A 23119-nucleotide genomic window follows, 5' to 3' on the forward strand; every position below is an offset into this window, starting at 1 on the left:
GTTCCAGCTCACTGGCCCTTCTGCATGTAGCCTGGGGTGTCTTTCCACTCAGCACTCGGACTATGTCATTGCATGTGTCTTCTGCCTGCATGCTGGTACTCCACGTAGGCATGCTCCTTTGGCCCTCCACCCCCATGCACCACTATTATACATTTGCACTGGTGGGTAACATGTTGGGCTACTGCAATGGCCTGTTCAACGCTCCTGTGTACTGTGGAGCTGCCTGCACGTGTGTATGTGTACACTTTCACATACATCAAAGCAAGCAGCGTTCTAGCTGCTTGCTTTGCTGTATTAGTTTCTATTCATGTTCACAATACAGGTGTATAGGGAAACAGGTGTTTTTGAACACTTTCACATGTACATATGCAAACAGCTTCAACATTGTGTAGTGCAACATTGCGGCTACTCACATATGTGTCTGTGAACGTGTTCATTTACACATGTGTTCTCTGCAGCTTTTTTGTTGTCTGACTAAAATGTAGTTGATTGACGTTAATGCTGCTGCGATTTCAGCATTCCACCCATGATCTTCAACTGGCACAATCATGAACGTGCACTGTGGTGCAGTATGTGAACGCCCATGCCCACTTAGCTAATCTGGTGGGGCCTGGCTGTGATGATTTGGCACACTGAATAATGTTTTAGGGCACAATGTGCTCAATCAGGCCCTGGGGGGTGTTCTGAAGGCTTCATGGCCGGCAGCTCGGACCATACTGTTGTTTGTTGCCATCTGTCGTTTCTGCCTGTGACATGTGCCTGACAGAGCTGGTGTGTGATGGAGGTGATATACTACATTCTGTACATGTGTAGGCTTTGCTATTTACACACATCCTTTGGTGCTTTTGGGATGTGTTTGCATATCAATGCCACTGGATGCATGCCGGAATTTCATTTGTGTGTGACATGTCTGCTTCATGCGTTGGCTGTCGATGTGATGTCTATGTTGTGTGGGTTATGTGCTTCTGTCATGTGTACTCATGTTTGTTTTTTCCACATTACAGATGATGACGCAATGGAGCCAGAGGTGATGTCAATCCTGACACAGGGTTGCTATCACATCAGCAACCCGGCACAAGTGGGGGTCATGGGGTGGTAGGCCACGAGAACCCACTTGTGCTGCAGACCATCGTGGCCAGGGCTGGCAATGGGTCTAGCTCGGATGATCACTGTGACAACAATGTTGAGTTGGGTGCGCGTCATGACCATTCGTTGACGGTGAGTGATTCTGATGTGGACGATCCTCTGTCCATGACACCTGCACTGAGGGGCCAGACGGTGTTGGAACCTCAGCCTGTGGTGGATCGGGACGCACGGTCACTCTCCAAACCAGTTGCTGATGTGCCTGGGGCATCACATCAATGGAGGAATGTAGTCCTGCAGCTGCGGGCGGTGCAAACCCAATGAGGACCGCAGCTCCTTGGGCCCCGCGGGTGTCAAGCCCAGCAACACAGTGGCCGTGGGCCACCGGGGTATACTGAGTGGGAGCAAGCCATGGTTGCCAATTCCGAACAACATGGGGCAGCAATTGATAGGATCGCTCAGAGCATGGAACGTGTGGCCCAATCCATGCTCCTCCCTGCTGGGCAGGTGGATCTCCAGCAGCGGGCAGCACAGTCCACGGCCTGCTCACTTAGGCTGGGCATGGTGGCCTCAGACAGGGCACGCCGGGCTGAAATGGTGTCTCTGTGTCAAGCACTTGCTGCTCAGGCAGAGGCACAAAGGGAGGCCCTGAGCGATGACCATCGATCCCTCAGATCTACTCTGGGTGTGCTCAACATGACCCAGAGGCAGCGGACGGAGGGGAGGTTGGAGCAGCTTGAGAATACCATCTCGGCTGAGCTACATGCGTGCCAGGAGGTTCTCTAGATGTCATGCCGTGTTACACGTGCTACCTTGCAAGAGGAAGCACGTGTATCATGTGAGGTGCTGCATGCTGACCTACTTGTCATCGCCACACAGGACCAGGCTTACCAGTCCCAATGACTTGCTGCAAACGAGAGGCAAGATGTGCATATGTGTGGTCAGAGTACTGTGCCATATCCACCTTTTGAGTCAGAGGGTGAGCAGGACGACGACTTATCTCCCACACAGGTCGGGCCGTCCAGGCGTTGAGCCTATGGAGTTTTTTTTATTTCAACATCATTGCATGTGGGTGTTGAGGTGCACCCTGTACCTCCCCCCTCCTGGGTGCCCCCCCCGGGTTGTATGTGGCCATTTCTTATTTTTATAGTTAATTTAATTAGTTAATATAGTTTAAAAGTGTTTGTCTATTGTGCATTCATGTGACGGTGTGGTGCTTTGTGGCTTTTGAAAGCATCCACAAGGGCATTGGACTTTTGTCATATCTGTGGCCTGTCTGCTGCTGTACTACTTCTGTTAACACCCCTAGTGGGGATTATGGAGGTTTTCTCCATGGCATGTCTGCAATCAATTTTGGTGAGTACATTATTGAACTGTCCAATTATTGATGTTGATTGGGAAGTATGTTCATTTCTTGCCTGTATACGTGCTTGATGCACTTCATGCTGTAGACGGTAGCTTGCACCCTTTAGCTGTCACTGATGGTGGGAGGGGGCCGGGTGGTGACAATGTCAAGTTGGTACGTGTTGAGTACAGCCCATGGGGATTGTGGCAAAGGAGGATGCATTAGGAATGTGACCCAAGAGACACAACTCACAGTTCAGTCCTCACCGGAGATGTCCACCTATAATACTACTATGCTCCGTTCTGTTTGGACGGCACATTGTATCTGACTTCCCTCTACAACTTTGATGCTGCCTGATGGCGCAGTTTTCCTACTGGACTATGGCTCTTTTACTTGTTTTTCACACTCTGGTGCCTTTAGTCCCTGTTCTTATTCCTGCTACTGTTCTTGTTGCAGATCTGTCCGCCCGTCTCTCGGGCAGTTATTTCCACGTACTCTTACACTGCCTCGGTTTGCCTTAGTACACTTCTGTTCAAATGAATCTCTCTGTCGCTCCTCCTGTCTTTCATATATTACATCCATGCTTTTATGTTGAGTGTTGGCTTTTGCCAATGCTGTTCAACTGTTGTGGCTCTTAACTTGCTGTCAGCTTTTTCCAGGTATCTTGCATTCTCTGTGCCTTTCCAGGCTTCTGGTGTCTCTGCCTTTCTTAGTTCACGCTATCAAGGATTGATTGGGTTTCAGCTCAACCATCCAGTTGTGCCAGCCCCCTTGGTCATTTTCGACTCAAGTTCCTGCTCTACCTGTCAGGGTACAGAACCTGGGGTTGTGTGGGAGGAGGTCAGATGTAGGTCTCAGACATGGTCCAGTAACAAGCAGCATGAAGACACACACAGAAAACATTCCAGCCTTATTAAAGCCTTTTATGCCCTTTCTGCAGGAAAAGGAGCCTCCAGACTACCTTTCCCAGCAGACACCGGGCCAAGAACTACTAAACCCTTGCCACGTTTGGTGGGGCACACGTGCATATGCGCGCCTAAGCAGGAGCACAGGGCTTGTGCTCAGATGTCTGACATAAGCAGACGTGTTTCTTGGAGCTCCAAGCAAGGTGAGCAGCACGAGGGGCCATGCCCCAGCCGACCTTCCTCCAGGCCCCTCACACATGCAAGCTTAGCAGCGCCAGTGCTGGAGAGCTTAGCCAGGCGTTGGGTAAGATGCGCACAGTACAGCTAAGCCGTGCTGAGGACCAAATGCCAAGAAGCTTTCCAAGTTGTCAGGGGCACACACAGGGGGCGTTGCCCATATCCTCGAGTCCACCCTGCTCCATAGAAACTAAGTTATTAGCACAGTAGCGTTCCTGGCAACAAACTAATACAGCACAAGGGGGGGCACCCAGCGATGCACAAACTCGAGTGAAGTGCATATCATTAGCATATGCAAATTGCCACGTGCACTACCTATAGAAATCTGCAGCTGGCAGAACGCGACTTGTACTGAAGTCGCACCTCGCCACACGCGTCTAGCAGCTCACCCAAGGACCATTCTATCATGTGTCATTCTTAACACATGTTCTTCCATTTACCGCGGTGCAACGCGTGGCTGCCTTACCGCATTAACAGTGTATGTACCATCACAAGGGCAAGCAAAAGTATACGAACGCAGACAAGAGTGCTTGTTTGGGGAGGAGCCACTAAGTTTCAGGCATGAATGGTGTTATGTGTGTGTGGGGAAAACACACACAGAATAGTAACTCACACTCTCTTTACAGCATTGAACTGCTCCTGTTAACGGACCTGAGAGTGTGCAGGCAGGAGGCCAGCACTCACCCCAGAGATAAGTCTCTCTTTGACTCGCCTTTGAGTCATTTTATACAATGCACATGAAGAACATGGTTTCTCTGATTGAGTATGTGTAATTGTCAATAGTTGTATTTTGTCTTTTGCCCACTTTCCCTTGCCCATTCACCTCCCCTCTTCTGACCCTCTTTCCGGTTATCCTGAATACAGATGCCTATCCAAACAACAGATCCCTAACCCTCTTTCCCTGCCGGGGTCTCGGAGGCCTGTCTAAGTTTTATCTAGCAGGTGCCCAGACCACGGAGGGGGTGGTTGGTCCGTGCCACTCCTGTGTCTGGAGACCGGATCGTGACACTACCCATCAGTTGTTGCATCCTCATTGATTATTGTGTACTGAAAATGCTACCCATCCTGTTGAATCATTGTTCAAGTGTGCTGTCTTGGTAGTTCTTCTATCATTCTGCTTGGACATGTGCTTGGCCATATTCAGCGACTTCAAGTCATCTACTGGAGACTCTTCCAGGTTTTTTGGTGGCTACATGCTTTTTCCCTGGTTTGGGGGTTTGGCTCCTTGGAGTTCTCTGCGATTTGGTATTTTTACCAGTCAAGGTGGCCTCTGAGGGGGCTGGACCCCATTTACACACAAGGCAGAACAAGGAAACCAAGGGGTAGGGTGATCCTGAAGCCAGGTAGACTAGAAGGAAGAAGGCAACGGACCCCAGACACAGTTCTTCTGTAGGTCATGGTGATGAGTAGATGAGGGAGGGCCTTTTGTTGTCGGACAGTACTCTTGGGCTACAGTGTTTGGGCACCCTCTGACATTCTCATTGTGGGGTACTATGTACATGATGTGTTCTGCTGGTCAATGGCTGTTCCTGTGTTGGGTTTAATTTTCAGGTGTCAGGGGATTGTTGTGGTTTGACATACTGGAGTGTACACATGGGCATTGTTCACATGTGATGTGTACAGTACATTGACGGTCACTTGATTTCACATGCATGTATTGAGTGCATGTCCCTACTGACACAAACACTTACACAATGCTCCACCACACATACAATCACCCTTCCATGTCCACACGTGCAGTGATTGCCTTCTCTGGCATGCTGTGTCCCTGCAGCGCATGATCACTTACCATTTGGGGATCGTGTACATGTGCCAATAGGTAATTTTTCTTGCTTGTCCTTTTTATATGATGCTCAAGGTGTATCCCCCACACACTGGCTGTGCACTGTGCTGTGTGCTGAGCAGTGTGTTGCAGGAGACACACACAGCACACAGGTTTGGGATTTGCAGATTTGGCTTGGCCAATGTGCATGCCAAAAGGCATTCTGTCTTTTGTTGATGGTTCTGCTGGTGGCATGCATTTGTGTATGACTTTGTATGTGTTGGAGGTTGTTGGTCAGTCATTTCATCAGATTCCATGTCAGATGTGATTGTCTCAGGCCTCTTTCCATTTATCACGTGTCACTTTGTATCTAATTGGTCATGTGTTGGGCTTTTGTTTGCTCTATTGCTGTTGAATGCCATGTCATGGTGTGGCAGACAAGGGTGATGTGGGTTGGGAGGGTTTGGGTGACATACCAGTGATTGTCATGGCCTGTTTTGCAGAGGGGTGGTGTGATATACACCTTGCATTTGTTCCTTTTGGTCACACAGGATTGGTTATGTTTAAGTAGCTAGGGATGCACACAATGTAGCACTTCCGTGGCGACATTCTCAGGGTGGTAAGGTTGTCGCAGTTGACTGTCTCTTTGTGTCATTGATTCTCACCTGGTATGTGCCGGGCCTGTGTGCACTCCACAGGGGTGCGAGTTTAGGTGGAAAATGTGACCACAAGCTGGGTCCGGGCTGCCTCGCCACGTGCCCTTTCCCCTCCCATGGGCAGCGCCTGTGCCTGTGGTTGGGGATGTGGGGGCACCACCATGTCCACCGGTACGCCCCGCTGTGTCTCAACATTGTGCAGGAAACATGCTGCCACAATGATCCTGCGCACTACTGAGGGTGCATATCGTAGCTGCACGCCAGAGCGGTCAATGGAGCGGAAGCGTGACTTGAGTAATCTGAATGTGCGCTCCACTATGCCCCTGGTTGCAATATGGGCAGCGTTGTATCTTACCTGGGGTTGTGTGGTGGGGTTCCGTATTGGCGTCATCATGTGGTTGCTCAGAGGGTAGGCACTGTCCCTTGGGGAGGTGAGGATGGTTGTCATTAGTTGGGTTTGTGTATTTGTCTGTGTGTGACATGCATGCATGTGCACAGAGAGTTGTACTCACCAATGAGCCATGTGTCGCCATGCTTCCCAGCTTCCAAGTCCCGGCTCAGGGCTGACATTCTGTATACGAAACTGTCATGGGTAGACCCAGGATAGTTTGCATAGACAGAGGTGATGATTCCATGGGCATCGCATACAACCTGTACGTTGATGGAATGCCAGTGCTTGCGGTTTTGATAGATGAGCTCTGTGGCCCTAAGTGGACATAGGGCCACATGGGTGCAATCTATGGCACCAAGCTCTTGGGGAAGTGTGCCACCCTGTAAAAGTCCTGGACCATTTCCTACCTTTCTGCGGGTGTTCTGGGCATGTATATGTGCCTGCGGAACGAGGGGCGTGCAGTCATGATTGCCACCACCTGGTGTAGGCAGCATGACTGCGTGGGCTGTGAGATGCCCCCAACTATGGCAGTTGTCTGTTGAAATGACCCAGTGGCCTAAAAATGCAGGACATTGAACACCTTTTCCAAGGGGCTCAGTGCTTGGGAGCACAAGGTGTGTGCTGTGAGGTCATCCTCGCACTCAGTGACCAGGTCCATGATGATACGAGGTGGAAACCTATACCTTCCACAGACCTGGTCATCAGGCATCCCAAAAAGGCTGGTCCTGGCAAAACACATGTGGGGCCTGGCTATTCTCCTCCTCCTGCACTGTCCCACGATCAGTGCTGCAAGAAATGAGACATTCATCGTAGCTGTATATACGTGTTTGTTGTTTGTGCGCACTTTTATCCTGCGCGGGGACGCTTCCGCCTGCCTTCTTGTGGCAGATGTGTTTACACCTGTGCGTGTCTTTTAGCGTGTGTGGGTTTCCCATATTCGATTCCATGAATACTTGTTGTTCGTATGCATGTGGGCGTTCCGTGTATTTACCAGCAGTACTTCCCCACTTTCGCCTTCATTTTCACGCATTGTTCCCCATTCCGTGTGTTCCGCCCCCTTTTTGGTGTGTGCTACACGTTGTGCGCTTTCGCTGTGCACGTTACGCACAGCGTTCGGGATGTTGAAGTGACGTGTGTGCCCATGTGCGCCACTCACGGATTTGGCGCACATCCCGGGGAAAACACGCGCAGGGCCTTCCATGAATCGCACACGTGCACGTGCGCTTGCTTTTTCACGCTTGCGCCAGCTTGCGCCACAAATTTTGGCGCACATTTGTTCCATGAATCGGCCCCCATATTCCTCACATGTGATCATGTTACTAATCAATCCATCAGATTGCTATCCCTCAGGTGAAACGAATGATGCGAATCCTATCTCCACACGTGATAAGGGGTGTGTTAAAGATTTATAAATAATTATTATAAAATTATAAATTATGTTTTTTTCTAATGCATACTTGTACACCACAATTGCATTTCCAGTTCAGAATAACAGGCTCTCTGACACAAACACTAGGATATGTGACTCAATAACATAAGGCATTTTTTTCTCGAAGATATACATATTTGCCTAATTTACATTTTGAAATAAACATTACAAATTATTTTACATTCAGCGGATAGTGCATTTCACCCTGAATATTTTTAAGAAAATAACTCTCTATGACCTTCCATCAATAGACACAATTGATAAAGTAATCCCCAATGTAAAATTCAAATGGCATTATTTCATATAATGAGATGAATCACAATCTGAAATGGCATACCGGTTACTGGCTGGTCTGGTACAGCCAAATGTTATCAGTTCCTCTTGGAGCTGAGGGCTGAGGCATTTAGGCCTGTGAATACTGTTGTCATGGTGCAATTTCTTTGAAGTTAGGCTGCAGGGCACATTTAGTCCTGTCTCCTTTGAGTGACCCCAGGGTCTGACTGCCCCTTTTGTGAGACATCCAGTCTTCAAAGTTGTGAAGTTGCATCTTCATATGAAGACCTGGCTGACTGAAAGATCAGATACTTTTTTAGGGGCTGCTCACCCATTCCCAGAGAAAATACATTGGCCCTCATTAGGACTCCGGTGATAAACCATGGTGCTATGCCGGAGTCCGCCATGGAGAAAGGGGGAATTACCACCCCATTCCAAGGTTGGCGGGACGGTAATTCCCCCTTTCTCCATGGCCCTTCCCCATTCCCATTTTTTGCCCCATGGGGCTCAATGGGAATGGGGAAGGCGGCAATTATGGTACCGCAAATTGCGGTACCGTAATTGCCATCAAGGTCCTTTGCGGGTCCCTACTTTAACGGCTGGTCCAGACCAGCCGTTCAGGTCGGGAGTGGCAAAGGGACCTCGTAGTAAGGCGTTAAGGGGTTAAAGGTGCCGCAGCCTTTTACGGCGCCGTTAACCCCTTAACGCCAGGGTCCTAATGAGGGCCATTGCATTTTAAGGGGGGTCAGCCTAAGCCCAGAAACAGATGGCAGTTGTATATGTACACCCATTGTTATGATCTGAAGGGCCTGACTTCATTAGAATCAACTCATCAGCTTTTATGGTCCACTTTAAAGCCGAAGTTCACACTTTTCTCATGGGGAGGCAAGGCATCCCCCTCCCTGAAGCTTTTTGCCCGTGGAAGGTCATTTGGCAGTTCAGGCCTAGATTGATCTCATTTACAAAATGCAACTTTTAATGTTACCTTTTTTGGATGTTACAATTGTCACCTAAAACAGAACAATATTATAACTTTTCCTTTGACTTTACATTTTTGAGATTACTGTAGATTTCTTTCTACAAAGCTGATTCACAGTCCTGCAAAAGATAAACATATACACTGTAAGCGGTTTCAACCCAGCATTCCAACTAAGTCAATGCCTAGTATGAGATGCCCAATGAAAACCCTTATTTATATATTTTTATGTCAAAAGTTCTTTTAATTCTGGATGATGTACCCTTATATAATGCCCCTCTCTTTGAATCCCCCCGGCCTTACTGAGCCAAGAAGTAGGTTTGTTTTGCAAATTAAAAGATTTATTTGAGGAATTGCACAATATATACATATAGCAAACTTTTATGAATATGAACAATATCTGAATATCACACTTATGAATATGAACACTGATCAGCAATGGGGGATATTACAATAATCAACAATCTCTTTAAACAATTAGGAGTAGGAATATGAAGAATAATGTAGCAGAGAATAACTTTGTATGGTTCAAGGAAATGCAATGAAATAAAAAAATGCAACACAGAAATAAACTTGATATGAATTCAACCAAAGACAATGTGATCACTCTTTCCCCCTGTCACTACTCACTCCCCCCAATATGCAATATGAAGAGATAGAATGAGGGCACACAGGTTTCAGGAATAACAATCAATAATTGCAGTTCCAATCCTGATTCCCACCCAGCAAGCTAGAGAGAACAGTAATGATTTAAACAGGTCAATTGCTTTTAATTGTGGTTTGAATTGAATGGGAAAAATGCTACAAATTATTTTAATTCACTAATTTAGAATTCAGAACTAGTGAGAGTTGCTTTGCATTGGTTCAGGTCAACACTAGCAATGATTGTTGGATGATTAGCAGATGGAAAACAAAATTCAGAAGTTGAAATCAAGAAATAGCTGTTTTTACATGGAGTGAAATTGAGCCAAATACAAATTTGCGGCAACTTTTCCACGGGCGAGAAACGCGATTATGGACAAACTATAAGGAATTGGAATGTTTTAGTGAAGGTTGATTTTTCTCAAAAAGGGTCAAGATTTTACAAATGGAATTGCGCTTTTGAAGATTTACCAACCAGGATAGGCTTATACTAAGGGGCTATGAAGATGCAAGATACCCAACAGCCAGCCACCAGAGCAGCGGGGCCTCCGCTCCGACTTCTGTCCGCCAGGACACTTGACTTTCTTCAGAAAATATATTTAGCGCAAGGATGATTTATCGCTACAGTTATCACAAGACTATATAATGAGAAGGATTCAGGATGGACACAATATTCTATAATGCAGTTCTGGATAGGTTGAAATAGATTGAATAGGATTACTTTAAACTAAGAGATGTCTATGGACAGTTCGATACTAAATACTCACTACTATGGCTTTGGAATGGAATGGGCCCATCAAAGATCTGGTCAAAGGTTTGGCTTGGACTTCACTCGCCACTGGACAGGATTCCAGACACCTGGACTGCTCTCAGCATGGCACTCTGGTCTGCACGGCCTCTTGGACTGGATCTGACGGGTTCTGGGTTACAGCACTGCTGGACTGATCTGGATCTTGGGTTCTAGCAAGGGTTCTTGGCCAGAAGCAGCAAAACAGCTCAGCCAGGTTGTTGAATCAGTTAGGTCAGGCCCCGTGGAAGTTTAGGGGTTAATCAGGTTGCAAGATTTTTTAAAAGCCTGCTCAAAAGGGTTCAGCTTTTTGGGTTAGGACTTTGCTTCAGGGTCCTGGAGTCTGGTTCTGGAGTCTGGTTCTTCCTGCACAGCTTCGCTGGTAGATCAGTGATGAGTGAAAGTGTGTCTCTGGGTCCTCAACAGTCCCTATTTATCCATCTTCCAAAGGGGTGGAGAGGCTGATTATACAATGCCCAACCCTCTAAGGATCTGATAGGTCAGAGAATTCCCCCTTTCCTGATTTGAGAAAGGAACAATGTGTCATGAGGTGTCATCATGTGTCAGAGTAACACAGTGTTTAGGGTCCCAAAAAAAATCCCTCCCCTTTGTTCTTACCCAGAAAATCTATTTTCCCCAAAAAACATATTTCCAATGTCACAAACTTGCTGATAATGCATATTTACATTACAGATTACTTAAGGTACGCTTCTGTCAAAATCTCATATTCCTACGAGTTTTGGTTCACAAATGACAATCTTTCACGCTTTTGGTTGGTTACACATTTTCGGATCTGTACAATTTTTTACACATACATGCACATACCATCTGTGCATATTCCTGTAATTTTTCATGTTCCTAACATAATCACAATAGCTAGAATATGAACTTTTTCATGGTTCAGTCTCTGAATATCGCACAGATTCCAGATTAGTTTTAAACTGTGAGCGAATTTTTCATTTTAATAATCTATAAATTTCATATTTTTGTCAGTTTGGCACAATATTTTATTAGTCTTTTCCCAAAACATACAGTTACTTCAGTTTCAAATCCACATTTTCAGTCTGGTCCGCCTCCAAGGCTTGGCTGAGTCAGAGAGTCACATGGGCTTCTTCCTGCCAGGGCAGTTGGTGTCAGTCACACCCAAATTAGCATTTTCATTCAGTTCAAGGGAGTCCTTTGTCTACACTCAGAGCAACATGCCAGAGTGCTCCTCCCATTTCCTTTCACACTTGCCTGTCAGATACTCAGCAGAGCACAGGGGAAAAGATTCCTTTGTTTAGGGAGAAGATGTGGAATGTGTTTGAAGCTCAGTGTGGGAAACCTCTTGGAGTTTAGCTGAATCAGGTTACCTTAAGGTCAATTGTGACATTGTTTTTTTTGTGGAAATTAAAGTTACACATTTTAAAATAAGCAAACATATCTTCAATTCCAGCCTTTTTCAACATGAAAATCAATGTGTGGCACCCCATATTGCATTTGATGGAAGTCCCTTCTTTGGCATATTTAGCTTTTGAGACACAAATTTCACCTGTCAGATTTAGAGATCGCCAGCGTCAGACGGAGGTTAGTAACAGTATTGCACCCATTTTTGACATATTTCTTTCCAGCAACCATCTTCAAAAGTGGATTTTGTTCTGATAACATATACTTCTGCTGACATTATATTTATGTGGATTCTTGAAGTAGAATGATGTTCAACACCCAACAAGGAGGTTGGATCTTGTGGGTGGTTTGTGAGCCATGATTTTTGCAAATTTGACAACCAAGAAAAATGGATTTCCACACAGCTCTGTGTTTCTTTTGCAGTCATTTTGCTCTGTGGGCAGCCAAATGATGGGGTTTGGCAGTGGTCTCCTGTGTTCCCACTGACATAGGCAAAAGTGGATGGCGGCCTATTTTTCAGATTTTTCCTGCGCACTTCTGGGTGATTTTTAGCGAGCAGCATGCTTTCCGCTGGCCATTCTGATGTTCCTGATGCAGGCAATGCACAGGAATGTTGCAGGGCCTGGACTAGTGGGGGAAAACATCCCACAAGCCCCCCCTCTTGTGATTTGGTGTTGAACGTCCATCAATGGGAATTCGCAAGACTGGGATACTGGGATGTCCGTTTCATCTCTTCTGATTCCACAAATGGCAAAGTTTGTCATCTTTTCCTCCATCAGGGGTGGATCGATCGGTTCTCCTCGCCAGTGCTGATGTGAGTATTGAGCGATAATCCAGGCCTCTCAGATCTTTGCTCCCGGTCCCCGGGTAGTCCTCCTTGGTTAGTCTCCATGATTTCCAATCCTAACTATAGGTGACAAAACAAAAACATATTTGTAGACATTTCCCCACCACTATTAATGTAGTGTGGCGGACACCTACATTTTGATAAATCAGGATGAATTTGTTTATTGTATTTTATAGACTATATATGGGATATTTTAGAGGTGGAGTTTTATGGAGCTGGGGTGGCCTCGTCTGTGGTTCCATAAGACTCCTCCAGTTGCTGCAGAGTGTGCCTAGCATGGCAACACTTTAGTTGGTTAATATGGACCCACTTATTTCCCCCTCTGCCAAACTGCCTTTGGGGATGCAGATTTTGTAGGCGACTGGTGAGATTTTGTCTACAATTTCAAAAGGACCCCTCCAGGTAGACAACAATGTGCGCTGTTTGGCCAGGTTCCTTTGGAAATTGTATAAGTAGACCCGTTCTCCTACATTGTATTCTTTTCTGGTAGTCTTCAAGTCATAGTGGGTCTTCATGCTGTCTGCAGATCTTTCTAGATTTTTCTGAGCATAGGCAAAAGCATGTTGAAGGCATTTTCTTAGATTTTCAACATACTCATGAGTTGTGGGGGCATTGATCAATGTCTGCTCTTGGGTTCTGTAGAGCAGATGCTGGGGAGGCACCATCCTGTGTCCAGTCATCAGCTCAAACTGTGACATTTTAGTTGCAGGTGAAGGGGTAGATCTGATGGCCATTAGGTCAGGAGGTAATCGAATATCCCAACTTGGCCCAGAATCTGCCACAACTTTTTTAATATGCTAACAATTGTTCTATTATATCTCTGTACTGCACCACTAGAGGCTATCCGGTAAGAAATATGTAGCTTCCTTTTGACCCCAAGTGTCTCCCACATCTTTGTCATTACTTCGCTGGTGAAATGGCTACCTCTGTCTGATTCGATCCTTTGGGGTAGTTCAAAACGTGAAAAGATGTGGTTGATCATCAGGGCAGCTGCTGTTTCTGCCTTGCAGTTTGGGGCCGGGAGACATTCCACTCAATTAGTAAACAAGCATGTCACGGTCAACATGTACTTGTTTCCCCTAGAGGAGTGAATCACGGGCCCGATAAAATCGACTTCTAAATTTGGCCATGGCAGTGTCATCCCCCTCTTTTGGAGAGGCGCACGGTGTGTGAGGGATGTTGGCTGAAATTGTGCACACACAAGACACCCCTTCAAGTATTGGTCGAGGTCCTGCCCCATGTGTGGCCAGTATGCAACCTCTCTTAAGATTTCAAGTATTGTATGAAACCCCCTATCACCGGCTGTAACCGCATCATGGGTGTGACTTAACATCAGGCTTTGGAATGAGGTAGGAACCACCCACTGATCATGGCCAGCTAGGGATCTCCTTACCAACAAACCGTCTTGGATTCGGAACATTTTTGGACATTTCATCAACACTATGAGGTCCTCTTTCCCTATGTAATCCGTATCCGTCAGGGGAAAGTTCTCAGGGTCCTCAATGTGTTGATAAAACTTACCAATTATTGGATCCCCTTTTTGAGCCATAATCAAATCAGCATCTGATGTCTCCTTACTCCATTGTGCAGTTGAGAGTTCATTGTGAGAATTTGTCTGGGACCTAGTGATAGCAGTGACCTGGATCTCACCCAACAGGGACTCGGCCTCGATTAGATCCCCTTGGATTGCCCCGGTTTTGGCCAGCTGATCAGCTAAGTCATTTCCAGTTTTGTCTGGTCCCTCTACTTTGGAATGACCCTTGATCTTTTTCCAGTAGATGGTCATCCCATTCGAGGTGACCAGATCATCAATATTTTGAATTCATTTCCCATGTTTCAAGGGTTTGTTATTAGCACATAGCATGCCTCTGGTTTTCCAGTTAACCAGGTGCTCAATGAACCCGTTCCGTACATAATCTGAATCTGTGATTATGACCAGTTCGTGGAGTTGATGTTGGATAGCAGTGAGGATGGCTTGATGCACAGCCATCAACTCTGCCACTTGACTACTTCGGGGACCAATCTTGTACCCAGCGGAGGGTTCTGGGTTCTCATTCACCCATGCATTCCCTACGCCGGCCACAAGTTCTTTTTCCCCGTTGTTGTCAACATGGTAAGAGCATCCATCCACATAGACAGTGGACATTCCCTCACACTTGTCTTCTTCAAATACTTTGTGTGGGGAATTGAGGTATGCCTCCATGTTGTCCTTGATTTTTAGACTCTCGTCCTCAAGACAGTTTTCTCTGGCACAATCATGCAAGTCAGCCAGACCTTGCGCAAGGGGACTCTTCTTGTTTTGGCCATATCTGACCCCCAAGGGAAAGCCTTGCATTGACACAATCCAGGAAGTAATTCGGGAATTACTCACATTTCCAGCCCGGATTCTGTCACTTTGGAGATAATGCAGAGGCTGGTGTGGAGTCTCCACTATGACGTGTTCCCATTGGATAAACGGGCGTTAATTCTTCAATGCCCACACCGTTGCCAGGAGTGCCTTCTCACAGTCGTTGAATTTTTCCTCCATAGAGGATAAAGTTTTACTTGCATAGGAGATTACTTTATTGACCTTGTCATGCTTTTGGTATAATACTGCAGTCACGCATGTATTTTAGAGAATCGTGTCTCCAAGAAGAACTCCTTGTTTCTGAAAGGGTAAGCTAGGCAAGGCACTTGTTAGAGGCTTCTTTTGAGTTGTCTTACTGCCTCGGCTTGTTCTGGACCCCATTCCCACTTGACCCCCCCTTCAAAAGATGAATCAGGGGTCTTGTGATCTCTGCGTAGCCCTCAATGAACTTTCTACTGTAGTCAGTCAGTCCAAGAAGGCTCTTTAGTTCCCGCAGAGTTGTGGGGTCTTTCAATTTCTGGAGTGCTTCCACTGTCTTTTCCTGGGGACAGAGACCCTGAGGAGTAATCTCATGCCCCAAGAAATTGACCCCACTTTCTACACCACTGTGCCTTTGAAAGGAACGTTTTGCTCCGGCAGCCCTCAACTGTCAGAACATAATGGATCTCTGCTATGTGTCCCTCCACAGTTGAGCTTTTGATGAGGACATCATCTACATAAGCCAGGTTACCACTCTCACCCAGGTCGGGCATGGCCTTATGTAGAAAAATGTTGAACTTGAAGTGGGAGAATGGAAGAACAGGCTCCCACCCTTCCCCTCCCGCGCTTGGCCTAGAGGATCACGGACTAGACACCCGCCACGAGAGGAGTTTGCCTATCTACCAGACGACCAAATACCCTGGTACAGGAACATACGGATGTGCCCACCTACCTGCCCAGCAGCCCGCCCTGTCCATGCCGACACCTGTGGCATGGATCAACTCGACTAAATCTACACGTCGTTAGAGATGCCATGACGACCTAGCCAACGGTCAGCACACCTGTGCAAACATGCACACCGGACACTCCCACACCAATCCACATGAAGAACATACTCAGTGCTATGACGTAGGCGACAGACATACCCACGGACGTGCATCTTTATTATTTTTCACATAGGCTCTCAAAATGCAGAAACGCAAGACGCATAATGAACTTATCTAAAAAGGCTTGCTCACGCTTCTTCTAAGAACCATGTACCATAATGAAGAATATAACGGATACACGATACTGAGGATAGAGCAATATGATACCGTAACCTAAAGCGCTCTGCATCAAACGGTTCCACCTATGCACCAGGCCCAAGTAGGTCGCGAGCAAAAGCTTCCATGAACATTGAATGAGCAAGAGCTTGGTTGCTGACCCTGCAGAATGAGCCCGGCGAAAACACACCGCCAAGGGCACGATGTTGCAATCTCGCACGCTGCAAGCCGACGCCAAGGTCGCACCTGCAAGATAAACCAGGCACACAGTGGGAAAAACAATATTAATTGTGCTGAATTTTTCCTCAAACACGGTCCCACCTCACGTGACAAAGCCAACCCTGACAGGATGCCAAGCCCAGAAGGAAGGATACGCCTGAATCCCACGTTTCAAGACACAGGCAGATACAATTAGAAGACTCATTGGACATCTGCAGCAGTGGGAGTAGTCGACCTCCCAACATATGAATAAATCCTCACATTGTTTACACCTACCCGTAGTAAAAACATTGTTGCAAATGACAGGTGCACTGCGAGCTGGGAACAGCGATAGTCTCAGATTGGGAGGCTCGCGAGCGGACCAATTAGAACATGGGGCTCTTATCACTGACGCCATTAACATTGACCAATCCTCAGAGGTCTTCATGTAACAATTTTCATGTATCAAATTGAAGGGACAGCCCAAGTATACCACCTGACTAACCCTCAACCACTAACACCGTTCTCTATATGTATGCTATACTAATCCTACCACTCGAGTAACCAATCCAGAGTGGAAATAGGTTTTTTGCTAAACTTTCTGAGGTGACGCAGGTAGCGCGTCATACTAAGGTAAAAAGGACCTGCGAGCCCCACGATTGTGTGTGTGTCAGGACGGACGCGTACGGTCCTTGACCCATCCCTGCCGTTTTGTCTAATAAACAGCAGAGTCACCTTGCTTCTTGCGTGTGTCTCATACTCTATCTCTTTTGGGATATATGGGAGGAGTTGGGGCCTCCCTGCCCGGAGGTCTACGGACGGCCCGGCCGACCCCGGCAGAATTTCCCCCCGACAAGTTGGAGGCACTGCTGAGATCTGTTTAAGATCTGCTTTTTTATTTTTATTTTTTCCAGGTACTCCCGTTGCGAGGAGGCCCGGCGGCGCGGCCCCCTCTGCCGTTGCCCCCTTCTGAGGACTACAGGACCATCGCGGAACTGCGAGAAGACCGGACAGCGCAATCTGGATATTGGCCTTCGGGAGCCGGTTGAGAAGTATCCCGCCCGCGGTTGGCGAGTGTCCAGACGTGGTCCAGACGAGGGGAGGTGGCGAGCCGCTTGGAGGGGTGCACGCAGTCGAGCGGCCCCGCATCAAGAGAACTTGGTGAGCATGCCACGCACAACAAGCAATGTGAAATTGTGAGGGAGGGGGGAGGAATTAAATACGGGAGGTAGGAGGTGTTGCACAGGTGCGCGGCGAAGGTTTGACAATTTAGTGTAGGCAATGAAATGAATGGTAGCCGAACAAGTGCGAGAGCAGTCGGCTACGTTACGCGAGAGAGGGAGGTGGAGCACGAAAACATCACGTGCGGCCGCTCGTAGACACTGATTGGCCTAGGTCACGACTACGTGTAAGGGTGTGTGTGTGTGGTTTCCTATGATTTGGCATTTATTGATCAATGAGTAGATGAGGATCCCTATTGTTCGAGCAAGAAACTCGATAGGTAGATGACGTTTCCCTGTAGACGGTAGCTAGCTAGTTGCCCAATACGGAAGATAATTGGCTGGTTAAGCCCTCCTGTCGAGGGGCGTATCACACGCGAGGCGACGCAGCGTGCGCAGTCCGATTATATTATTGATTACCTTGTTCCAGGAGTGACAGGAAGACAGCTGTGGGGTTAACGGGGGTAGATTGCAAGTGTATTTTGGACTTAAAGAATATATGAAGAACTTACCAGTAGTTCGAAGAGATCGGTGACGTCACCAGCAGGGCTTACATAGGACATCTCGAGAACCAGGCATCTTTATTTTTGAGTGGCGGGGAGGAGAGCTGTGTTAAGGGCGTGGAAACGGAGGTATACGATAACGAGTTGAGCGGGAGAAGGCGAAAAGGGGGACGTGGCTGCGCACGGAGAACGCCGGCCACGGCAGGTGTAGAAGAGGGAGGAGGAGCAAATGAAAATAGGACGGCAGTATAAGAACGTCACAAGGGGCACGCAGCCGCAGGGGGCTACGTGCGCCTCGGCCGCAGGGGGCCGTAAGGGTGTTGTGTAAAGGAAGAAAGAAAGACGAAAATATACAAATGTAAATACTATATTTTACTAATTTTTCCTTAGTGGACTATCGCAAGTCCCCAAACTTACGGGGCCAGGTAAAGATATAAGGCTGTATATTGTAAACCGCTAGTGAGATAACCGCTACCAAATAGGGGAAGGGTAACAAGTGGAGCGCTACTATGTCACACGGGACAGGATCGGGAGGGTGGGGGAACACCCTCAATACCCTACTACAACACATATGTACAACACTGTCACCCCATAGGGAGAAACTGATCAAGTATAGCATAGAATGGACACAGGGGACGGACAACAAAATGATAACACCATGACCGCCTAGTGGTAGCTTCGATCCATATACCCAACATTCACTATTAAACCATCTGCATAATACATACAAAGGGAAGAAGTTGACAAACCACGTGGAGGTGTTTAACTTATGGAGGATGTTCCAAGGGTCCCGACCAGGACCAAATGGAATGTTCACTGTGGGGGAAATACCGGAAGAAAAAGAGATTAAGGAGGAAGGAGAGAATGGGGAAAAGGGGAGTGAAGACCCAAATAACACGGGGAACGGACAAGAGGGAGGAGAAAAGAATAATAACTCAAAAGAAAATGAAATAAAAAAGGAACAGAGCAACGATATACCCCTAGCAAAGGTAGTGAAAACAGAGGGAGGGGGGTTGTACCCTTTAAGAGAATTAGGAGAAATAGAAAGAGGACAGTTAAGGGTGGCTGAGGGGTACTCGAACCCGGCATACAGCCCGCCACCATATGTGGCTCATAGGAAGATGCCAGCAGGGGAGTGGAGGACTGGAGAAGAACAAACTGTGGAAATAGGACATGATGAGTGGGTAGCTGCGCAGATACTATTAAAATTACGAGGTTCATTAACAGGAGAAGAGAAGGAGGTAGTAAGGAAAATAGATGAGGATAATACCAGGGAGAGTGGAATGAGAGGGGAAGAGCTGTTACGACAAAAGGAAGAGATTTTGGAGGAACGACTAGCAGAGTTGAGGGATGAGCAGAATGAACTGATCAAACAGCTCGAGAGGGAGGAAAAAGAGAGAGCGAGGAAAAGGAAAGAAGGTAAGAACGAATTGGAAAAAATAAGGGAACGAACTGAGGAGCAAAGGAGAGAAGCTGAAAGGGTAAAAGCAGCAGCAGAAAGGGTATCAAGAGCAGTGCTACGAGAGAGGAAAAGGGAAGAAGAAGAGAAAGAAAAAGAAATGGCAATGTGGAAGAAGAGATTACTATCAGAAACAACTAAGAAATACGAAGAAGGGAGGGTGATAGAGAGTATATTAGAAAGGGAGAGGGTGAGATGGGAAAGGAAGAAAGAGGATGAAAGGATATTGGAAAAGGTGAGTAGTGAAGTAATGGAGGAATTAAAAAGGAAAAGGGAGGAAATTGGTAGAGAGATGGAGGAGAGAAATGAAGGGGAAAGAGAAGATAGGAGAAGGGAGAGTGAAGTAAGGGGGTATGTATATAGAGACGCAGAAGTAGCAACAACATCAGCGCAAAGGGGAGCGTTTGGTAAAGGAGAAAAGGGAGAACCGGACCTAATAGACTTAAAAACAGTAACAATCAAGGGAAAAAAGACAGAGTGTGGGCTGCCGTTTATTAATGACTTTTGTAGTGAGGAAGAAGAAGGAATGGAGAAGGAAGGAAGAAACAGTGAAAGGGAAAGCCTAGATAAACTATACACCACCCGGACCAATACAGACTCACCATGGATCTCTAGGAGAAAGGATGAACTGGAGAGAAGTGAGGAGGAAGAGCAAGGAATAGCGGAAAGACAGACACATGAAGCCACACCATCACCATCACACCCTCTCCCATCCCACCCTACATGCTCAACCACCTCACGCTCATTACGTACAGTTAAACTTGCGCCCTTCACAAACAAACTGACACCCTATGTAGGTCGGCTTAGAGACCTCCCTAGACGCAGGCAGGAAGGACGAATACACATGCCCACATTAAATACAGGAAATGATGGAAGAAGGGGAAAAGATGGAGAAGAAAGAGTTACGAGCAGGGGAAATACGGACGAAATTGACGATGTAGGAGAGAGGGAAGAAGAGGAGGGGTGTGAGGACTCGATTTTATGGAACCCAAGGGGTAAAACGAGACACAACTTAATGCCACTTCTGGAGAGGGGAGGGGTTAGACCACAGTACGTCCCTTGGAAGCATACAGACAAGGAGAATATAAAGTGCAGGCTCCCATCATTAAGTGGAGGTGCGGGTAAATGGATATATGAAATGGAAAAACACACCGCAGGACAGAAACTGGCAGTGGGAGATGTAAAGGGCCTTCTAATATCGATATTAGGGGATGCAGCGGATGACATTTGGAAGAGAGCGGGATTCCCTGGGGTAACAATAGCAAACACATCGTACGATGGGGCACCATTCGCAAACTGCAGACATGCACTATGGCAGGCACTGAGGGTACAGTACCCAGACACATCAGACATAGGAGCAATTACCTCACGCAAGATGCGTGAGAACGAAGATCCTGTTGATTATATCCAGGAAATCCAAGAGAAGTGGCATATGGAAACTAGAGAACCATGGGACAAAACACCAGCAATATTTTATCATATACTAGTACAAGGGCTCCCAGAAGGAGTTCAGAAACAACTGAAGAAAGTAGTGGGAATGGAAGCAAAAGCATGGCCAGAAATACAACTGACAATAGTGCATCATTGCAGGACATGGCAAGGAAAAATGAAACAAAACGAAGAGGACAGGAAAACGGAAGAGGCTAAACTAGTACAGAAAAAACTTACTAAATACACAATGAAAGGGGCACTAATAACTACCCCTACAACAATGACCCAAAGCCCCACACAAGTAGTGGCTGCACAAGATCCCTCCCAAATACCACCCTCACAGACTATACCACAACAGGTGCCGCCACTCCAACCATACACGACCAACATGGGAGGGGGATACTCAATGCCAGGAGCTGGGTATTATAATTACAACAGGGGAAGAGGAGGAATTATGAGAGGGAGAGGATACGGATATAACACACAACAGCAGGTGGGAGGACTTAGGAATTCCTACCCCACCGGGCAACCAGTATACCAGGACAACACAGGAAGCTTTCCATGGCAGAGTAGGGAACCACCGGTGTGTTGGAGTTGTGGATTGGTAGGGCACATGTCACGCACGTGTAGAGTAAGACCAGGAACACCATCATGGAGCGAACAGGGACAACCAAGGCCCACACCGGAACAGCAGGGCATACAGCAACAGCAGACGTTGCAACAGGGAAATGAACAGCAACAACTAATAACACAGCAACAGCCACAGACATATTCACTGCCACAACAATAGGTAGCGATAGCACAACAACCCCAAGCACAACAAACACAACTGGGTAGGGTGACGGTCCTGGGACACAACCCTTACACAGGAAATGGTCAATCCTTGTACCCTCAATAGGACAGCCCACAGACAGCCTTGGTGTGTCCCATCCTGTCGGTAACACCTAATAGTGCGGAGGAACCACGCATAGAGGTAACGATAGGTGACAAAAAATTATCATTCCTTGTTGAAACCGGGGCGACCCGGTCTTGCATAAGGGAAGGTAAATTTAAGATGTCGGGCGAAGCCATGAACACCCAAGGGTTCTCTGGGGCTAGAGGATTGGTTCCTTTTACTGATAACATTCCCTTATCTATAGGAGATTATGACATGTCAGTCCCACTTTTATATTATAGTGCCTCACCAGTGAATATACTGGGGAGAGACATAATGAACAGGTTGAATATGACGATCTCCTTTACGGAGGACGGCATAATTTGCTCTACTCCAGAAATTAACATGCTCACAGCACGACAGATTATGCAAGCATATTGCGGACAGACAGCGTTTAGGGCTGAGCCAGTAATGGCGAACTCTTCCAGTACGGGACAGACATGGCATTTGCATGGATGCCAGGGATAGAGGGAAAGATCTGGAGGAGGCCAGCAGCCTATTTGTTCAGACCAGAAACACCAGTCAATGAACCAGAAGGAAAGGTGGTTCCAGTGGACATTGAGAGCATTATAGCAACAGCTGATTACATTGCTGTACATGCCCAAGACAGAGAAGGAAGAGCATGGAGAGCAGTGATAGCACTAGCAGAAGGATGTAGACTAACCAGGTGTCAGATGAGGAGCTGTTCTCAGAAGAAAAGGAGGAAGGTGAAATGGTGTTTATGATGAGTGTGGAAATATGGCTAAGAGTGGCGTACAAACAAGTAGCACAGAAAATTGCAATGGCACTTGAGGCACCCACATCCACCCCAGTTCCCTTCTTTGAGGAGGATATGAAAAAAGTACCCACATCATTATGGACTACTAGCCCCTATGACGTGGGGTGGATAAAAAGTATAGGGGGAGGAAGGATAAAATTGAAAAAAGGTGCAATACTCCCCAGAGTGAAACAGTACCCACTATCAAAAGAGGCAGATGAGGGCATATATGAAACCATAACGGCCCTTATAGATAATGGCATATTGGTCCCCTCAGAATCACCATGTAACACGGCTGTATACCCAGTGC

Source organism: Ambystoma mexicanum, chromosome 10, assembly GCF_040938575.1.
Source record: "Ambystoma mexicanum isolate Mex_15411 chromosome 10, UKY_AmexF1_1, whole genome shotgun sequence".
Lineage (NCBI taxonomy): Eukaryota > Metazoa > Chordata > Amphibia > Caudata > Ambystomatidae > Ambystoma > Ambystoma mexicanum.